This window comes from Apostichopus japonicus, chromosome 11, assembly GCF_037975245.1.
Source record: "Apostichopus japonicus isolate 1M-3 chromosome 11, ASM3797524v1, whole genome shotgun sequence".
Taxonomy (NCBI): domain Eukaryota; kingdom Metazoa; phylum Echinodermata; class Holothuroidea; order Aspidochirotida; family Stichopodidae; genus Apostichopus; species Apostichopus japonicus.
The window spans coordinates 10,813,993-10,832,106 of record NC_092571.1 but is presented as its reverse complement, the minus strand read 5'-3'; the positions used below and the strand labels follow the sequence as shown (position 1 = coordinate 10,832,106).

At 40.1% G+C, this 18,114-nt stretch overlaps 1 long non-coding RNA gene across 1 annotated transcript; it reads left to right on the top strand.

Moving 5' to 3' along the window:
• Positions 1 to 11,680: 11,680 nt before the first annotated feature.
• LOC139975864 (uncharacterized) lies at positions 11,681 to 16,987 on the top strand. Its single transcript, XR_011795932.1, has 2 exons — positions 11,681 to 13,360; positions 14,182 to 16,987. It is a non-coding gene; the product is annotated as an uncharacterized lncRNA (long non-coding RNA).
• Positions 16,988 to 18,114: the final 1,127 nt, after the last annotated feature.

The following is an 18,114-nucleotide window of genomic DNA, read 5'->3' as shown; positions in this document are numbered from 1 at the left end:
CACCCCATACCAACAAACCTCGGGGGACGGTATCATTTAGGGTGTTATTAACACCCAAACTCGACGCAAAGTCGCATTTACAGTTTATATACGGTTTTTCAACACGATTTTTGGCTAACAAATCAAATCTGTAACTCAGTATCATTTGGGAGCAAAAACGTAGCTGACTTCGCCAGCTATCACCCCATACTAACAAACCTCGGGGCACGGTATCATTTAGGGTGTTATTAACACCCAAACTCGACGCAAAGTCGCATTTACAGTTTATATACGGTTTTTCAACACGATTTTTGGCTAACAAATCAAATCTGTAACTCAGTATCATTGGGGTCCCCATGGTAGCTGACGTCACCCTCTATCACCCCATACCAACAAACCTCGGGGCACGGTATCATTTAAGGTGTTATTAACACCCAAACTCGGCGAAAAGTCTCATTTACAGTTTATATACGGTTTTTCAACACGATTTTTGGCTAACAAATCAAATCTGTAACTCAGTATCATTGGGGAGCAAAAACGTAGCTGACGTCGCCAGCTATCACCCCATACCAACAAACCTCGGGGCACGGTATCATTTACGGTGTTATTAACACCCAAACTCGGCGAAAAGTCTCATTTACAGTTTATATACGGTTTTTCAACACGATTTTTGGCTAACAAATCAAATCTGTAACTCAGTATCATTGGGGTCCCCATGGTAGCTGACGTCACCCTCTATCACCCCATACCAACAAACCTCGGGGGACGGTATCATTTAGGGTGTTATTAACACCCAAACTCGACGCAAAGTCGCATTTACAGTTTATATACGGTTTTTCAACACGATTTTTGGCTAACAAATCAAATCTGTAACTCAGTATCATTGGGGTCCCCAGAGTAGCTGACGTCACCCTCTATCACCCCATACCAACAAACCTCGGGGGACGGTATCATTTAGGGTGTTATTAACACCCAAACTCGACGCAAAGTCGCATTTACAGTTTATATACGGTTTTTCAACACGATTTTTGGCTAACAAATCAAATCTGTAACTCAGTATCATTGGGGTCCCCATGGTAGCTGACGTCACCCTCTATCACCCCATACCAACAAACCTCGGGGGACGGTATCATTTAGGGTGTTATTAACACCCAAACTCGACGCAAAGTCGCATTTACAGTTTATATACGGTTTTTCAACACGATTTTTGGCTAACAAATCAAATCTGTAACTCAGTATCATTGGGGTCCCCAGAGTAGCTGACGTCACCCTCTATCACCCCATACCAACAAACCTCGGGGGACGGTATCATTTAGGGTGTTATTAACACCCAAACTCAACGCAAAGTCTCATTTACAGTTTATATACGGTTTTTCAACACGATTTTTGGCTAACAAATCAAATCTGTAACTCAGTATCATTGGTGTCCCCAAAGTAGCTGACGTCGCCAGCTATCACCCCATACTAACAAACCTCGGGGCACGGTATCATTTAGGGTGTTATTAACACCCAAACTCGACGCAAAGTCGCATTTACAGTTTATATACGGTTTTTCAACACGATTTTTGGCTAACAAATCAAATCTGTAACTCAGTATCATTGGTGTCCCCAAAGTAGCTGACGTCACCCTCTATCACCCCATACCAACAAACCTCGGGGGACGGTATCATTTAGGGTGTTATTAACACCCAAACTCGACGCAAAGTCGCATTTACAGTTTATATACGGTTTTTCAACACGATTTTTGGCTAACAAATCAAATCTGTAACTCAGTATCATTGGTGTCCCCAAAGTAGCTGACGTCACCCTCTATCACCCCATACCAACAAACCTCGGGGGACGGTATCATTTAGGGTGTTATTAACACCCAAACTCGACGCAAAGTCGCATTTACAGTTTATATACGGTTTTTCAACACGATTTTTGGCTAACAAATCAAATCTGTAACTCAGTATCATTTGGGAGCAAAAACGTAGCTGACTTCGCCAGCTATCACCACATACCAACAAACCTCGGGGCACGGTATCATTGAGGGTGTTATTAACACCCAAACTCGACGCAAGCTATCCGATTTATATTTCTCAGTGTATAGAGAATGTCACACATTGAAGAAAGAAGAGAAATTAATTGAGAAAGCCGTAAAGTAAAATGAAGCTATCAGGAAAGCTATCATTTTTTTCTACGGAATACGGAATATTATATACAAAGATACATAAGTAAACATAAAATGACCGTACTCATATAGTATCGTTGAAATGAAAAAACAAGAAAATTCCCCGATCTCATGTATATCCGGACCAATTCGGAATAGATTGTAGTGTCAGTGTACAGTCAAATTACATCGTATTACAAGAGTTAGTCAAAAAATAGTTAATATGTCTCCAAACTTCATTCAGTATGTGTGTAGAAGTTTATCGATATGCAACCGCAATGGTGAAAAGAAGGCTTAGCAATGTTGTATTCCTTTTAAATACCAAAGGAATTAATCGCCGTGAACTAAAGATGGATTTATTTGACAGACAACAAAATCATGTCGACAGTATAAGTAAATTGTGAAAGTTCAGGCCCGATTTTTCCTAAAATGGGATCCATACAACTTATTTGAGATAACATGTGATGGGTCTAATGACAATGATCCAATTGTAAATTTGGTTCAGACAAAACATATCATATAAATTGGTTAGCGATAAATGTTATCATGGCATTTTTCTCAAATTGTCTTCAATCAACCTAATTGCATATAAGCATGTGAATTGTTTTAAGACGTTGGACCACCGAGTTGCAAACACGATAATCAAATTCATGGTGTTTGCAGGCGCGGATCCAGAGGGGGGTCCAGGGGGTCCGGACCCCCCTGCTCTTGGCCAAAAAAAAAAAGAGAAAAGAAAAGAGAGAGAAAAAATAATTAAATTTAACGCCAATTTTAAACATGTAGGACGTCAGAAGGGCGGTTATCCTTACAAGTCAGCCAGGTGTGTCTTTTCCGTCAAATGAACTATAGTGTGCACGCGTGCTACACGTGCCAAAATTGCCTAAAAATCTCAATTTTCAGACCGAAAAGTTTCAAAATTGAGGTGGTGTTTGAATTTTTTGGGGCGGTGAGGTGGCAGAGTGGTAGGCTGCAAAGGATGCGCCAACGAATTCTTCATGAGACTGAGTAGTTTCAAAAGTTGCATAGCGCCATCAATAATCGTCACTTGTTATACAGTACATGCATTTTTTAGTGTGCATATTTAACAGTAATGACTGATTCGACTTGAATATGACAGATATATTACATTGACATGAGATCCATATTTTCAGGCTAGGTACATGCAGCTTAGAATACTCGGGAAGTGCCGTTTCCGGCCATCTTGGGGGTTTGTAAAGCCAATAATTTCCTGGTACGCTTCGCGGCTGGACCAGTCAGACCCCCCCCCCCCTGTCACAAATCCTGCATCCGCCCCTGTGTTTGGTTATTTCTCTCAAATACGTTTGCGTTAAAGCATCAGTTCCATAACAGGATATAACGTATCTGACCCCCTTGTTCAAAATGTGCCGTAAAAAACTTATTTTATAAATGACTGGTTAAAGTGAATTAAAAAGAATAAACGGCTCATGATTCGAAATACATAAATTGACCTAATATATTGACTCGATATCTGGCATTTTACATTGACAACACATATACAATATGTTTCTTGTATATACTAAGGGGAATGTATATATCAACTTAGTATGGCTTTCAATCAAGGTTTACTTACTGTATAAGTAGTTGAGATATTTTCATATTTTCAACAATGTTAAGATGATGATTTGATTGTGTACCAGTTTTTGCAATCAAACGCATAACGGCCAAAACTACGTGAAAAGCAGCTGGGCTGATATCTTTCCTAAGTTATACGTACATTTCATGAAGTTTTAAGTTGCACTGACTTGTTTAGTTATCTTACACATACACACAACAAACAAACAACAAACAAACGAAGGCAAATTCCACATAAATCTTCATAGATCTTCCGGCATTCAGCAGTAAGCTGGTAAGAACCTAATTCTTTAATAGACATGCAACAAACGACAAGTAATGAAATTAATATCTAAGTTATCACTTTGCCTAGCGTAGAAGAGAAAAGACCATGACTTCTTAAACAAATTACAGGGTATACTAATTATGGTTTACCTTCTTGAACTATAAAAAATTGAAAGTTTATTGAAAAATTTAGTCATATTTCTTTAAAAAAAAACTTTTATTGCTGAAGAAAAGCACAGTGTTTTACACAAAATCGCAAATTTGGGCCCGGATGACCGTTGGCCACAAATTCTTACCCCTATATAGACTACTGTTCAAGTAACACTATGACCAACATTCTTCATAATCCAATGCAAACTGCACGAGAAGAACATGACATCCATATTTTGAACACACCATAATTATGTCTCCATATTAAGTGACCACTATGACCCAGCATGGTGATCACCCATATAGGAGAAGCATTTTGAGTGGGTTCACACAATGAACCCAGATGACCTCTGCATAACCATTGGCATAAACTTACTAAACACCCATATGACCCACTACTCAAGGACACTATATGATCAAGTTTGGTCATCTTTCATTGATGTGTACCAGGTGCGTATCCAGGGGGGGGCGTTGGGGGCGCGCGCCCCCCAGGTAAGAAAAAGAGGAGAGAAAAAAAAGAGAAGAAAAAAAGAAAAAAGAGGGGAAAAAAGAGGAGGAGGAGAGGAAGGAAGGGAAAAGAAAAAGAAGAAAGAGAGAAAAAGGAGAAAAGGAGGGAGTAAAAGAAAAACGCGAAGACACCGGGGAGAGAAAGAGGAACAGTGACATCATTACAGCGCTGAAGGGTAGCCAGTGACGGATCAATGATTTCGTAAAAGTGTGACTCACCCTACCCCTTACACCGACAACTCCATTTTTTGACGTTTCCATTTTCCTCTCTCACTAATGATCTATATATGTACTATATATGGTCTATCATAACGCGTGTGTAGAATTGTGCTATGAAACCAACTGTGGCTGGTCTCGAACTCGACCGTGTCGTCGGGGAACATGACGCATTTTGGGATGGGGGCGACCGCCCGCCCCCCCCCATTCAGCATTTTTTTAAATGATATCGCTAAGTAATTTCAAAATAGAAAGTGCTTAGAGGCAACTTACAAGGCCTGGGAAGTGTCATTTCCAGCGATCTGGGAGACATTTTCGGCCAAAATTTGCTTGTACGCTTCGCGCTAACAAATGGTCCTGGGTAGTGCCATTTCCAGCGATCTGGGAGGCATTTTCTGCCAAAATTTTCTTGTACGCTTCGCGCCAACCTATGGTAGCGCTACACTTAGATAATTTGCCTACAGGCTTCGCCCCTCCCTTGGCAAATTCCTCGCTACGCGCCTGTTCGAATTTGTAACGCAAACAGCAGATATCACATCATATCAGTGAGCATGAAAATGGCGTTCCAGGATGAAAAGCCTCAAAACTGTCCGACTTGCCTGAAAAAATAACCAAAAATTTTCGCGTTCAACGTGTTCATGTCAATATCATATAAGCAAGCCTCGGTTATTACATCGCATGCCATCATGTACCGTACGGTCCGTTCAAATTGCGCAGTATTTCGCGTGATGCTAATGTAAACAACGACATGTCTCATGTAGATGTATAAAAAGCATGGAGGTCCAATTATGTCAAAACTCTCTTTTACATTAGTAATGGCGAATTAAGGGCTGCACCCCCGCCGCGCAGTGGCGGAGCGTCCATACGGTCGGGGGGTGGATGCCCCCCCCCCCCCTGACGGACTCAAATGGACTGCTGGCGCCTTTTTCAGCTCTTTACCACTTTTTACTTATTCTAGATTATTAACGTTTTTATTGCGCTCTCATCTACTTATTGACATTTCTCACATTTTGTTGGTGTCATTTGGCGATGACACCTTATTCTTCGTTTATCTGCAAATTAGCCAGGCCCGGAAAGGGTCATTTCCGGCGATCTAGGGAGTATCTTTATTCAAAAATTTTCTGTACGCTACGCGCCAACCAGTGGTGGCGCTCCGCTTAGATAGTGTCGAAAGCGCTCCTACAGACCATTCTCGCCACTCCTGACCAATACCCCTAGCTCCGCCACTGCCGCCGCACCTCCTACGCCTATGTGTGTAGTGTTCGCTTTCGGAAATATCTGCTATTTTTTCATTTCCTTCAACCAAGTTTTATAATAGCCGTTATAAGAGGTTTAAATGTTTGTACACCATTAAATTAACTGTGTCTGAATTTTCGAAAATTTCTCACCAACATTCTGCATCACACTTCCCTCTACTCGTGCAATTTTGACCGGTCTGTTAGGGGTTGAAGGAAGTTTTTCTATTATTGGTTGTCCATAGATGAAATTTTGTACAACATTATGGGTATGTTTTGAAGTGAGTTTATTCACGAGAAATGTGAATTTTCAAATTCTGAACAAATATGGGGCTTAAAACCTTGAAAAGTGGGGCTGACGGGTATTGTGGGCCGCGACGTAGAATCACCTACAAAAGCAAAGACCCACAGGAGATGCCATAAGGTCGAACATGATGTGTGCCGGGTTGACAAACTTCAAAAAGGTTATGGATGGAAAAAAAAAACTATTAGGAAATACCTGGTTCTCAGGCAAAAAGTGTACATCTGGTTGGTCATTTCAAGCCCGAGAAGTGCCGTTTCCGGTGATCTGGGGGGGTTTCAAAACAAGAAATTTTCTTGTACGCTGCGCGCCAACCGATGGTGGCGCTCCGCTTAGTAATTCGCGCCCCCCGGGTTTGAAAATCCTGGATACGCGCCTGTGTACACATGCACTAACTTCACTGGAATGAAAATTGAAAATAGCTCTTTCGACTTTTAACTATTGGTGTATCATTTAGAGTGACCTGAATCCAGGTCAACAAAACGTAGCTACACAAGTCTGTGTAATCAACAACCGATGGAACCTCAAGTTTTTTGTTTCAGTCATTATCGGTTTAATCCGTACTATACCGTTAACCAACTCCTTTAAAGGAATAATCGACAGGCATGCAGTTACCTAAATCTTGTTTTCTATCGTCGGCTTAATTCTTCAATCTCCTTTTATGTTCCAAGAAAAGTACCTTCATGATGTTTCAGAAGACATATATTGGATATGAAGGGATCAACTTTTTTTTTATAAATTACAAACTTCATATAATGAACAAAGGGTGTATGCGTGTTATAGCTGTTATAAATAATCAACGTTAGCAAGTACTACTGAAACATTTTGATATTTTTAATGTGAATAAAACCATCGACTAAATATTCACACTTTTCAGTTCACTATTCCTATTCCCAACTGCAACCACGGCAAATAACACATTCCAGGTATCACGGAAGCGCTGCAGTATAGTGATACCGCGATACCTGCTTTACACAGCAAAGGGTTGCGAACGAAGTTTGTGTTTTCTGAGTACCGAGAGATGCCAAATTGTTAATATTTAAACATTATACATAACCTAGACCAGGGCAGGGAAAAATGAAGTCACAACTGAATCACACATAAAAAAATAAAAAATAAAATAGTCATGCAGTTTATGTAGCAGTTTATGTAATGTTGACTCTAGTCAATGGTAAGCTGACTATTTTTCTTTACACTGTAGAGTATAACTAACAGCAATGTCCAGGTTATTGCCGAACATGAACATTTAAGAATTCATAGCTTTGTACAGTAGCGTGAATTTCAAGTGGCTTGGCTGGTGGAAAATCACCAAGACCAGTTTATTTTGTCTTTATTATTCGGGAGTTTTGGCAGTATTGAAAAATATTTGAACATTTGAAAAACCGTATATAAACGGTAGATGAGACGTTGCGTCGAGTTTGGGTGTTAATAACACCCTAAATGATACCGTGCCCCGAGGTTTGTTGGTATGGGGTGACAGCTGGTGACGTCAGCTACGTTTTTGCTCCCCAATGATACTGAGTTACAGATTTGATTTGTTAGCCAAAAATCGTGTTGAAAAACCGTATTTAAATTGTAGATGAGACTTTGCGCCGAATTTGGGTGTTAATAACACCGTCAATGATACCGTCCCCCGAGGTTTGTTGGTATGGGGTGATAGAGGGTGACGTCAGCTACTTTGGGGACCCCAATGATACTGAGTTACAGATTTGATTTGTTAGCCAAAAATCGTGTTGAAAAACCGTATATAAACTGTAAATGCGACTTTGCGTCGAGTTTGGGTGTTAATAACACCCTAAATGATACCGTGCCCCGAGGTTTGTTAGTATGGGGTGATAGCTGGCGAAGTCAGCTACGTTTTTGCTCCCAAATGATACTGAGTTACAGATTTGATTTGTTAGCCAAAAATCGTGTTGAAAAACCGTATATAAACTGTAAATGCGACTTTGCGTCGAGTTTGGGTGTTAATAACACCCTAAATGATACCGTCCCCCGAGGTTTGTTGGTATGGGGTGATAGAGGGTGACGTCAGCTACTTTGGGGACACCAATGATACTGAGTTACAGATTTGATTTGTTAGCCAAAAATCGTGTTGAAAAACCGTATATAAACTGTAAATGCGACTTTGCGTCGAGTTTGGGTGTTAATAACACCCTAAATGATACCGTCCCCCGAGGTTTGTTGGTATGGGGTGATAGAGGGTGACGTCAGCTACTTTGGGGACACCAATGATACTGAGTTACAGATTTGATTTGTTAGCCAAAAATCGTGTTGAAAAACCGTATATAAACTGTAAATGAGACTTTGCGTTGAGTTTGGGTGTTAATAACACCCTAAATGATACCGTCCCCCGAGGTTTGTTGGTATGGGGTGATAAAGGGTGACGTCAGCTACCATGGGGACCCCAATGATACTGAGTTACAGATTTGATTTGTTAGCCAAAAATCGTGTTGAAAAACCGTATATAAACTGTAAATGCGACTTTGCGTCGAGTTTGGGTGTTAATAACACCCTAAATGATACCGTGCCCCGAGGTTTGTTGGTATGGGGTGATAGAGGGTGACGTCAGCTACTTTGGGGACACCAATGATACTGAGTTACAGATTTGATTTGTTAGCCAAAAATCGTGTTGAAAAACCGTATATAAACTGTAAATGAGACTTTGCGTTGAGTTTGGGTGTTAATAACACCCTAAATGATACCGTCCCCCGAGGTTTGTTGGTATGGGTGATAAAGGGTGACGTCAGCTACCATGGGGACCCCAATGATACTGAGTTACAGATTTGATTTGTTAGCCAAAAATCGTGTTGAAAAACCGTATATAAACTGTAAATGCGACTTTTCGCCGAGTTTGGGTGTTAATAACACCTTAAATGATACCGTGCCCCGAGGTTTGTTGGTATGGGGTGACAGCTGGTGACGTCAGCTACTATGGGTACCCTAATGATACTGAGTTACAGATTTGATTTGTTAGCCAAAAATCGTGTTGAAAAACCGTATATAAACTGTACATGAGACTTTGCGTCGAATTTGGGTGTTAATAACACCGTAAATGATACCGTCCCCCGAGGTTTGTTGGTATGGGGTGATAGAGGGTGACGTCAGCTACTTTGTGGACCCCAATGATACTGAGTTACAGATTTGATTTGTTAGCCAAAAATCGTGTTGAAAATCCGTATATAAACGGTAGATGAGACTTTGCTACGAGTTTGGGTGTTAATAACACCATAAATGATACCGTCCCCCGAGGTTTGTTGGTGTGGTGTGGTAGAGGGTGACGTCAGCTACTTTGGGGACCCCAATGATGCTGAGTTACAGATTTGATTTGTTTGCCAAAAATCGTGTTGAAAAACCGTATTTAAATTGTAGATGAGACTTTGCGTCGAATTTGGGTGTTAATAACACCCTAAATGATACCGTGCCCCGAGGTTTGTTGGTGTGGTGTGGTAGAGGGTGACGTCAGCTACTTTGGGGACCCCAATGATACTGAGTTACAGATTTGATTTGTTAGCCAAAAATCGTGTTGAAAAACCGTATTTAAATTGTAGATGAGACTTTGCGTCGAATTTGGGTGTTAATAACACCGTAAATGATACCGTCCCCCGAGGTTTGTTGGTATGGGGTGATAGAGGGTGACGTCAGCTACCTTGTGGACCCCAATGATACTGAGTTACAGATTTGTTTTGTTAGCCAAAAATCGTGTTGAAAATCCGTATATAAACGGTAGATGAGACTTTGCTTCGAGTTTGGGTGTTAATAACACCGTAAATGATACCGTGCCCCGAGGTTTGTTGGTATGGGGTGATAGCTGGCGACGTCAGCTACGTTTTTGCTCCCCAATGATACTGAGTTACAGATTTGATTTGTTAGCCAAAAATCGTGTTGAAAAACCGTATATAAACTGTAAATGCGACTTTGCGTCGAGTTTGGGTGTTAATAACACCCTAAATGATACCGTGCCCCGAGGTTTGTTAGTATGGGGTGATAGCTGGTGACGTCAGCTACGTTTTTTCTCCCCAATGATACTGAGTTACAGATTTGATTTGTTAGCCAAAAATCGTGTTGAAAAACCGTATATAAACTGTAAATGCGACTTTGCGTCGAGTTTGGGTGTTAATAACACCCTAAATGATACCGTGCCCCGAGGTTTGTTAGTATGGGGTGATAGCTGGCGACGTCAGCTACGTTTTTGCTCCCCAATGATACTGAGTTACAGATTTGATTTGTTAGCCAAAAATCGTGTTGAAAAACCGTATATAAACTGTAAATGCGACTTTGCGTCGAGTTTGGGTGTTAATAACACCCTAAATGATACCGTCCCCCGAGGTTTGTTGGTATGGGGTGATAGAGGGTGACGTCAGCTACTTTGGGGACACCAATGATACTGAGTTACAGATTTGATTTGTTAGCCAAAAGTCTGGTTGAAAAACCATATATAAACGGTAGATGAGACTGCGCGTCGAGTTTTGGCGTTATTAACACCCTCTCTGACATCTTCTCTCAAGATGGTTTTGATGGGGTGATAGAGGGTGACGTCAGCTACTTTGGGGACCCCAATGATACTGAGTTACAGATTTTGAAACTTTATATTGTCTGATAACACACCCATGTTGCTGTTAAATAAGTGTGTCAATTAGTTTTGTTTTTAAAACATTTTTTCCCCTTATGTAACGTTGGAATGGCCATTAAACTTTTCCGTAGTATCATTTTCCCTTAGTGTTCGCTCTTATTGTTCGCTGGTAATGGTCGCTGGTAATGCTTAACGTTCGCTGCTATTGGTCGCTGTTATTGTTCGCCAACTTCAGCCCGATCAAATGTAATTCCACGTACTTCCTGGCAGCGTTACCAGCGACAGTTGACGAAAAAACGCTAGATTTGCGAAAATAAAACCCTAGAAAACGCTAAATGGTAGTTTCCCTAACATTCGTGTTGTTTGGAGCACAGATTCGTAGGATGAATGGTCACCGAGAGGGTGACGGTGTCACAGTATGTTAGCACCAATCAAAATAGATCTTAGAGAAGGTCTGGGGTTTCAGCCAATCGCTGCCAAGCACCCCTAATCAAGATGTCTGCGCCCATAGATGTAAACAAAGTGCGAAGCGTATACGAGAAGAATGGCGACTTCGAGCCCGACTTCAAGCGTGTATAGTTAAGTTGAATGATCATAGAAATGAAGAAATGGCGGGCGGTCGATTCGGGCGCTTTGGAATTGATGAAGAAGTCCGAATTTCGATATAGCCTACCTATTACTAGTAGTAGGCATAGTATAAACTAGTTCTACTACTATAGTCAGTATTGCGAAGTTCGCCATACTGCGAAGTTCGGGCACCCTAAGAAATACACGATTTTCACCATGAAAACCTACAGGAAGAGCCAAATTTCACCAAAAAGTACGAAGCTACAGTTATTTTCTCTCCAAAATGACCCGTGTGCAAGAAATTACTTACATATTTGTCAATAAAATGACGAAGATCTATGAAGTCTGTTATAATTACTGAAAGAGCAACAGCGCCACCAATATTTACCAGCGCCACACTGTGGGTTGCGTGTCCGAACTTCGCAATACTCTAGCAAGAAATACCAGTTCCACAATCACGAAGAATCTTCTTGGAAAACAACGTGAAAACAGTTTGCAGGAAAGAAAGTTTGGCCGTGTATCGTACTATAACAAAATTCTCCCACCATATGAAGTATATTTTCAAATGATTTATACCAGAAGATTTAGTTTTGGGGTGTTTTAAGTCTTAAGTGGCCGAACTTCGAAGTCACCATCCTACTAGTAGTAGTAGTATGCTACTAGTAGTAATACTATATACTACTATTATAGGCGTAACTGCATGTTAGGAATGTAACTGTGTTAGCCTTACTAAGGCCTGTAAACTGTACTGCCAGTGTCATGCACGGCCATTCACTCTGGTATTTTAATAAGTAATAGTACCCTAGGGCCTAGGATTAATACTTAGTTTTGTACTGGTGAATCCAAGGGGGAGGGGCGTCACGCTGACCCAGAGGTGATTCACAATATGTCTAATGCCCCATTGTTTGTCCTATGTACACCGTATAACAATGTGCAACGTATTGTCTGCAATTTTGATAAATATAATATTATTACCAAGTACTCACTCCACATGTTATTCAGCACTATAGCCTGGCTATACTGTACGTATTTCATGGACTTTTGTGGATGGAATTGGAAGCCCTTAGTTTGTAATGACTTTGTAAACTGCAGTGATTGAGATCCTTGTTTGGACAGGGTGTTGAGCTATTTGAATAAAATTGTGACAGGTGATCAGCATGCATGAGATCCAAGACAACTTCATATGTCATTTAAAAGCATTGACTATCCAATTTGGCCTTAATTTCAAAAGATGGTTTACTGACAACACACCCTGGCAGTAGATGTCAATGATCGTTAACATGCTGATAAAAAAGGATAGTGCTGGCAGTAGAAGCACAACCAAAAACATTGGAAAGGAAAGTAAAGTTGCACTCAAAGACACACAAAATATTTTGCATGGTTCCATGACTGGTCTATGGAAGTTGCCATCATGATAAAATTACAGTATGTCCATGATGGATGCCTCCTATGAACGAAGACTCTGGAGCAAAATGTTGTTCTTCCATAGTTTAATGGAGTGGCACCTGGTTAATGGAGAGCAAGCACAGTGTTATAAAATACTGACCAGTGTAAGTCTGAGCAACTGGATATTTGAAAGACTCTCCCATATTGGAATGTAACTTTTAGCTCGAACCAGCTATGCCACTTGATATATTGTGACTCAGCATCTTCACTCTGTCAATCTATCTAGCTGTTATCCATCTGTTATTCATCTTTCTACAGTACCTTTTTGAAGTAACTACTGAATGGGTGGTATGAAAACCCCTCATAGCACTGCAACTGTATGACAGCCTTTGGCTTAGCCATCCTTTACCAACTTTAAACCCTGCAGTCTTGTGTTTGAGGCAAGTGGGATTGCTTGACAAAAGATTGAACTATTAAGTTTATGTAGACAGCTCAAAATTGGCAAAATACAATTAGCTTCCTACTCATATTAACATGTAATAGATCAAGGTGGTAAGTTTGTTCACCATACATGTATCTGTGCTAGCAGCCTAGGATGTCATCATTTACAGTTTGTATAATTTAGGAATTCTATAAAATTAAGTCTTTTTCTTTCACCTTGACACATGATGTGGTCGAGTACTTATTTATGAATCAAGTAGCCTTGTTTACAGGAAACCTGCAGCATATCATACAACATGCCAGTTTCAGGGTTTGCAAATCACTCAATCTTTTGGTATACTGTATATGACCAGTTTACAGTGGTAACTTACAGTATCAGTATTATTAAAAAAGCTATGTAAATTAAGGGTTAAAATTTCACAACTTGAGTGTCATTTTAATGGATTAGCTGTATTACATGTATCTATGGTTGTTTAAGTGCTCTGGAAACTCTTTTTGTGATGGATTTTTGTGAAAGTTGGATGCAATTTCCTCTGCAAGGTCACAATTGCAACCACAAGCATTTCTCTGGCAACTTAAAATGTTCATCCTCTCAGTTTAGTTTAGTCACTGGACTGGTGTTCATTCAATCATCTGTTGGCAAAATTTTCAGACATTGTATGAGAAGAAATTCAATAATTTCACCTATGGCAGTGAGCAAAACTTTTGCCAAAAATGTGCAACACTGGCAAATACTTCACACAAAATACCCGACATCACACTCATATTTTCATGCATATTGTGTTGAAATTTTTTATCTTTTCATTCTATTTATGTCAAGAGACATGCTGAAGGGCATAAGAAGCCTCATAGAGAAAGTTTCATGAGTGCAGTAGTAGCAGAAAGACATGACAGTAATCACATGGAGACTGATTTGGCTGGACATTCCAACTGAAAATTATAATTTAGTTTTATCAATTTATGTCTTTCACTAGCCATGATTGCTAATATTGAAGGCATACTATGCATACCTGAGAAGGCAATGGGTTGGGAGGAGGCATATTTCTTGGTCTTGCAGGTTTATGTGTATGTAGTTGTTTAAAGCTGCAGTATGGTATAATGCAATTAACCTCATATTGTGATAAGTTAAATACTGTCCTTGGATACAGTTAGTATTTTACCTTTGCAGGCATTCTATATATGTTTACTTCTTTAGGTACTGTAAAACTTCATAGGATCAAGCAAATGATCCCAATAACTATAAAAAGCAACTCAATGTTATTATTGATCACAATTCAAGTCAATTGAGAAAGCACTGTATGCAAGCAGAATAACAATTGGAATGGTTGTTCAATGATGATAAAAAAAGGGTGTGGCAGAAAAGGTTTGTAGGTATACAGTATTTGCTCATGTTACTACTGTATCATAATTATCATGTTTCTGCCACCTAATCATACAGTTAATCAAGAAGAATTTTATATTAGTGACTTATAATTATTAAACAACGTTAAAATAAATAACAAATTTTAACATTAAAACGCTATAGAAATATGCCCTTTGCAAATCACAGGTGACATATGTTCTGTTCATTTATTGACAGATCTATTTAGTCTAAAAAGGTTCTTTTCACTGTGAAAAGGTATTTGTTGTGGCAGGAAATAGTTATCCTTCAGCAGGGTCCATATAATGTTATTTTCTGAACATTGCAGCAAATGAACCCACCCATTGTATGTTAAACATTCTGTGGTTTCAGTCAGTCTTGACAGTCAATTAACATTTCCTTGCTGTCAAGGAAGTATGCAATTACCTCTTTGTTTAATTAACAAATATCATGTTGCATTGTGCCTGGATCAAACACAACAGCAAACTTAAATTTATGTGCATTTTGTGTATGGCATTTTGTAGTTTTGGTTTCTTGCTGAAAGCTTTGTAGTCAGGTCGGTGTGTCAGTGTGTGTATGTGTATGTGTGTGACACTTACTGTAAGTTTGTATGCACGATAACTCAACAAGGGCTATGATTGATCGATGCTATATTTGGTGGGTGGGTGGTCCATAATTAGTTGATAAAAATATTGATTTTGGTGCTCATATCATGAATATGAATGAGGTCACAGGGTTAAACCTACAGTAGACAACCATAAGTCACAGTTTCATCAAAGGTGAGTGTGTTATTGATAGGTAGCTTACACATGGCGATGTGTGTTACAATGGATAAAGTGTGTATTTATGAGGTGTGGCTTTGTAAGGCAATTATTGATCTTGCTTCATCATTACATACTTGGAGTTTTCCCTGTTAATCAATGAGCAGCAGCAGGAACCATGAAATGTTTTCATTCTGGTTGACAGTACCTTGCTATGCCAAATGTATCTTAGAAATACCATAGCTGGTTGTGTTTCATATGTAAATAAGTATGTGCTTATTTCTACTTACGATCTAGTTGCTGCAGGGGAAAAGCAGCGATTTGTTTTGTTATTCTAGTGATATCATAGCATATTTGTGGTGATTAAATGCAATACTTTAATCTGGTGACATTGCAACAAGAGGACTGTACTTGGTGATTTCAATAAACTCAAGTTGCAATTGATAATGGTATTTTATTGTTTATTTCATTAACTATTATTGACAGATGAATGAAAATCCCCATTCTTGACATTTTTATTATTACGGAAGGGACTGAAATCTTGTCATGGTGCTCTCTAGCATAAAATAATTTAAAAATATTAGATGAACCCAATTGCCTGTGATGCTATAACATCATTTGATGTTGTAACAACTATGTCACAAAGCTATCGCATTCTTTGGACACGGTCACTAGCAAACCATGATGCTGTCACATTTAATATTCAGATAAGGTGACAAACAATTCAGTCTGCTACAATCCGAACTCCTGATTGCTAAATGAGTGCTAAATTGGATTAAAGGGATTGATGCCAGGGCATGAAACAAGGAAAGTCGAAGACTAGGTGTTATGAAGAAGAAGTTGTACTTTACTTTTTTTGTGAAGGAAAAGAAAACTTACATATTGATCTTTGAGTGTTAACACTGGGAAGGTGTGTGTGGGGGGGGGGGGGTCCATTGCAACCAGCCTTCACACTAACTCCGTCAGCATGTGTATACCGCACATACTGAGCAGAACATTTTGGGTGTGTCTCCCCCCCCCCCTACCATGACTATCTCTCTAGGGAGGCTGATTTATGTATAACATTTCCACTCTGCTCCCTCCCCGATACCCAAGTGTTTTTGTAGGGAAATCTCGGAAAGTTGCACCTACAACAGCACTCCTAATGCTAAACAACAGCCCGATCATTTAAGTTTGGAAAAGGCAATGGTCAGGCAAAACTCTTCTTCGCACCAACATCATGCAGTATACTACTGCCAAGGGGAGTGGGGGGGGGGCTCAATAACCTCTCATAGGTTGGTCTGATAGGATGAAACATCTCAACACGTTAAGGCTTCGAGCTTTGAAAAATGACAGGTTATGTATTTTACATTAATGCAAACAAAGAGGTATACATGGCTCTGAATGTAAGTAGAACATAAATAAACTCTAAATGTAAGCCAACAAGAGCGCCCTCTGTTAATATAAGTGTTCTTTGGCCACATTCGCTTGCCATTTTAACTACGAGACATTTTAAATCGGGCAAAGACTATAAACAATAGTGAGTCCCATCCAAGGGCGGCGGAACTGGGGGCACGTGCCTCCCGCCCCCCCCCCACTTTTCCTCAGGTTAAAAATGTGCCCTTTTTCTACATAAAAATTGAGGTGTCTCAAGTTAGCAAGAGGCCAGGGAACCAGAATGAACACTCGGGAAGGGCCGTTTCCGGCCATCTGAGGGGTTTGTAAAACCAACAATTTTCTTTTACGCTCCGCGCCAACCGATGGTGGCGCTCCGCTCAGATAGTCGTGCATACGACTTTGCAAATCCTGGCTACGCCCCTGACTTTTAATGAACCTCTGTGGGTCAAACTCAAAGCTATTTCGAATGGAAAAAATTGTTAAGATATTAACAAGAAATAAACTCTAATTCGGACGATTCCTACATTAGCAACTAGCATGATTTCACCTCATTTTGTCTCAAAAGAAAACTTGTTCCTTGTTTCCCAATTTGCACATTGGATATTGCAGTGCTAGTAGGGCCTATGCATATTTTCCTTATTGGGGGGGGGGGGGGGGTGGAGTGATGTGTATACGCAAATAAGATAATACAATAAGAGTTACAAAGGGTACTAAATATAAGGCTGCATCAGTCTAATCGAATTTCTGCAAAGTGCCCTTTGATGTCGGTGCCCCCCCCCCCCCAGATTAAAAGTGCTTCCGCCGCCCTTGGTCCCATCTGTGGTCTTGTACCAACAACATAAGTTCTAAGTCAACGTGGCCTCCCACTGTGGCGTAGCTAACATTAGGGGGGCAAGATTTTCTTAAAGGGGGAAACCCCTCGATGGTTGATGGTAGGAATTACCAAGAAATATATGTATTAACGGGCACCTCGTCTGCACAAATACACATCCAATGGTTCAGTGGAACATGACACACTTTCACTTAATTTACCTCTATTGCAGAGACATCGTGGTTTCTGCATAATTCCGCACATTATGAAAAGGATAGGCCTACAATGAATAAATTAGCTACTCTAATTCACTAGGCCTACATGCCCAGATTTCCACACAAACAAGTTACACTAGGCCCATTGGGCCTATACGTGCAGTGAAAATTCTCCACAAGTGGCATCATAAGTCGCTGAAAATACACATGGGTTGCTAGCGTTAGTTTG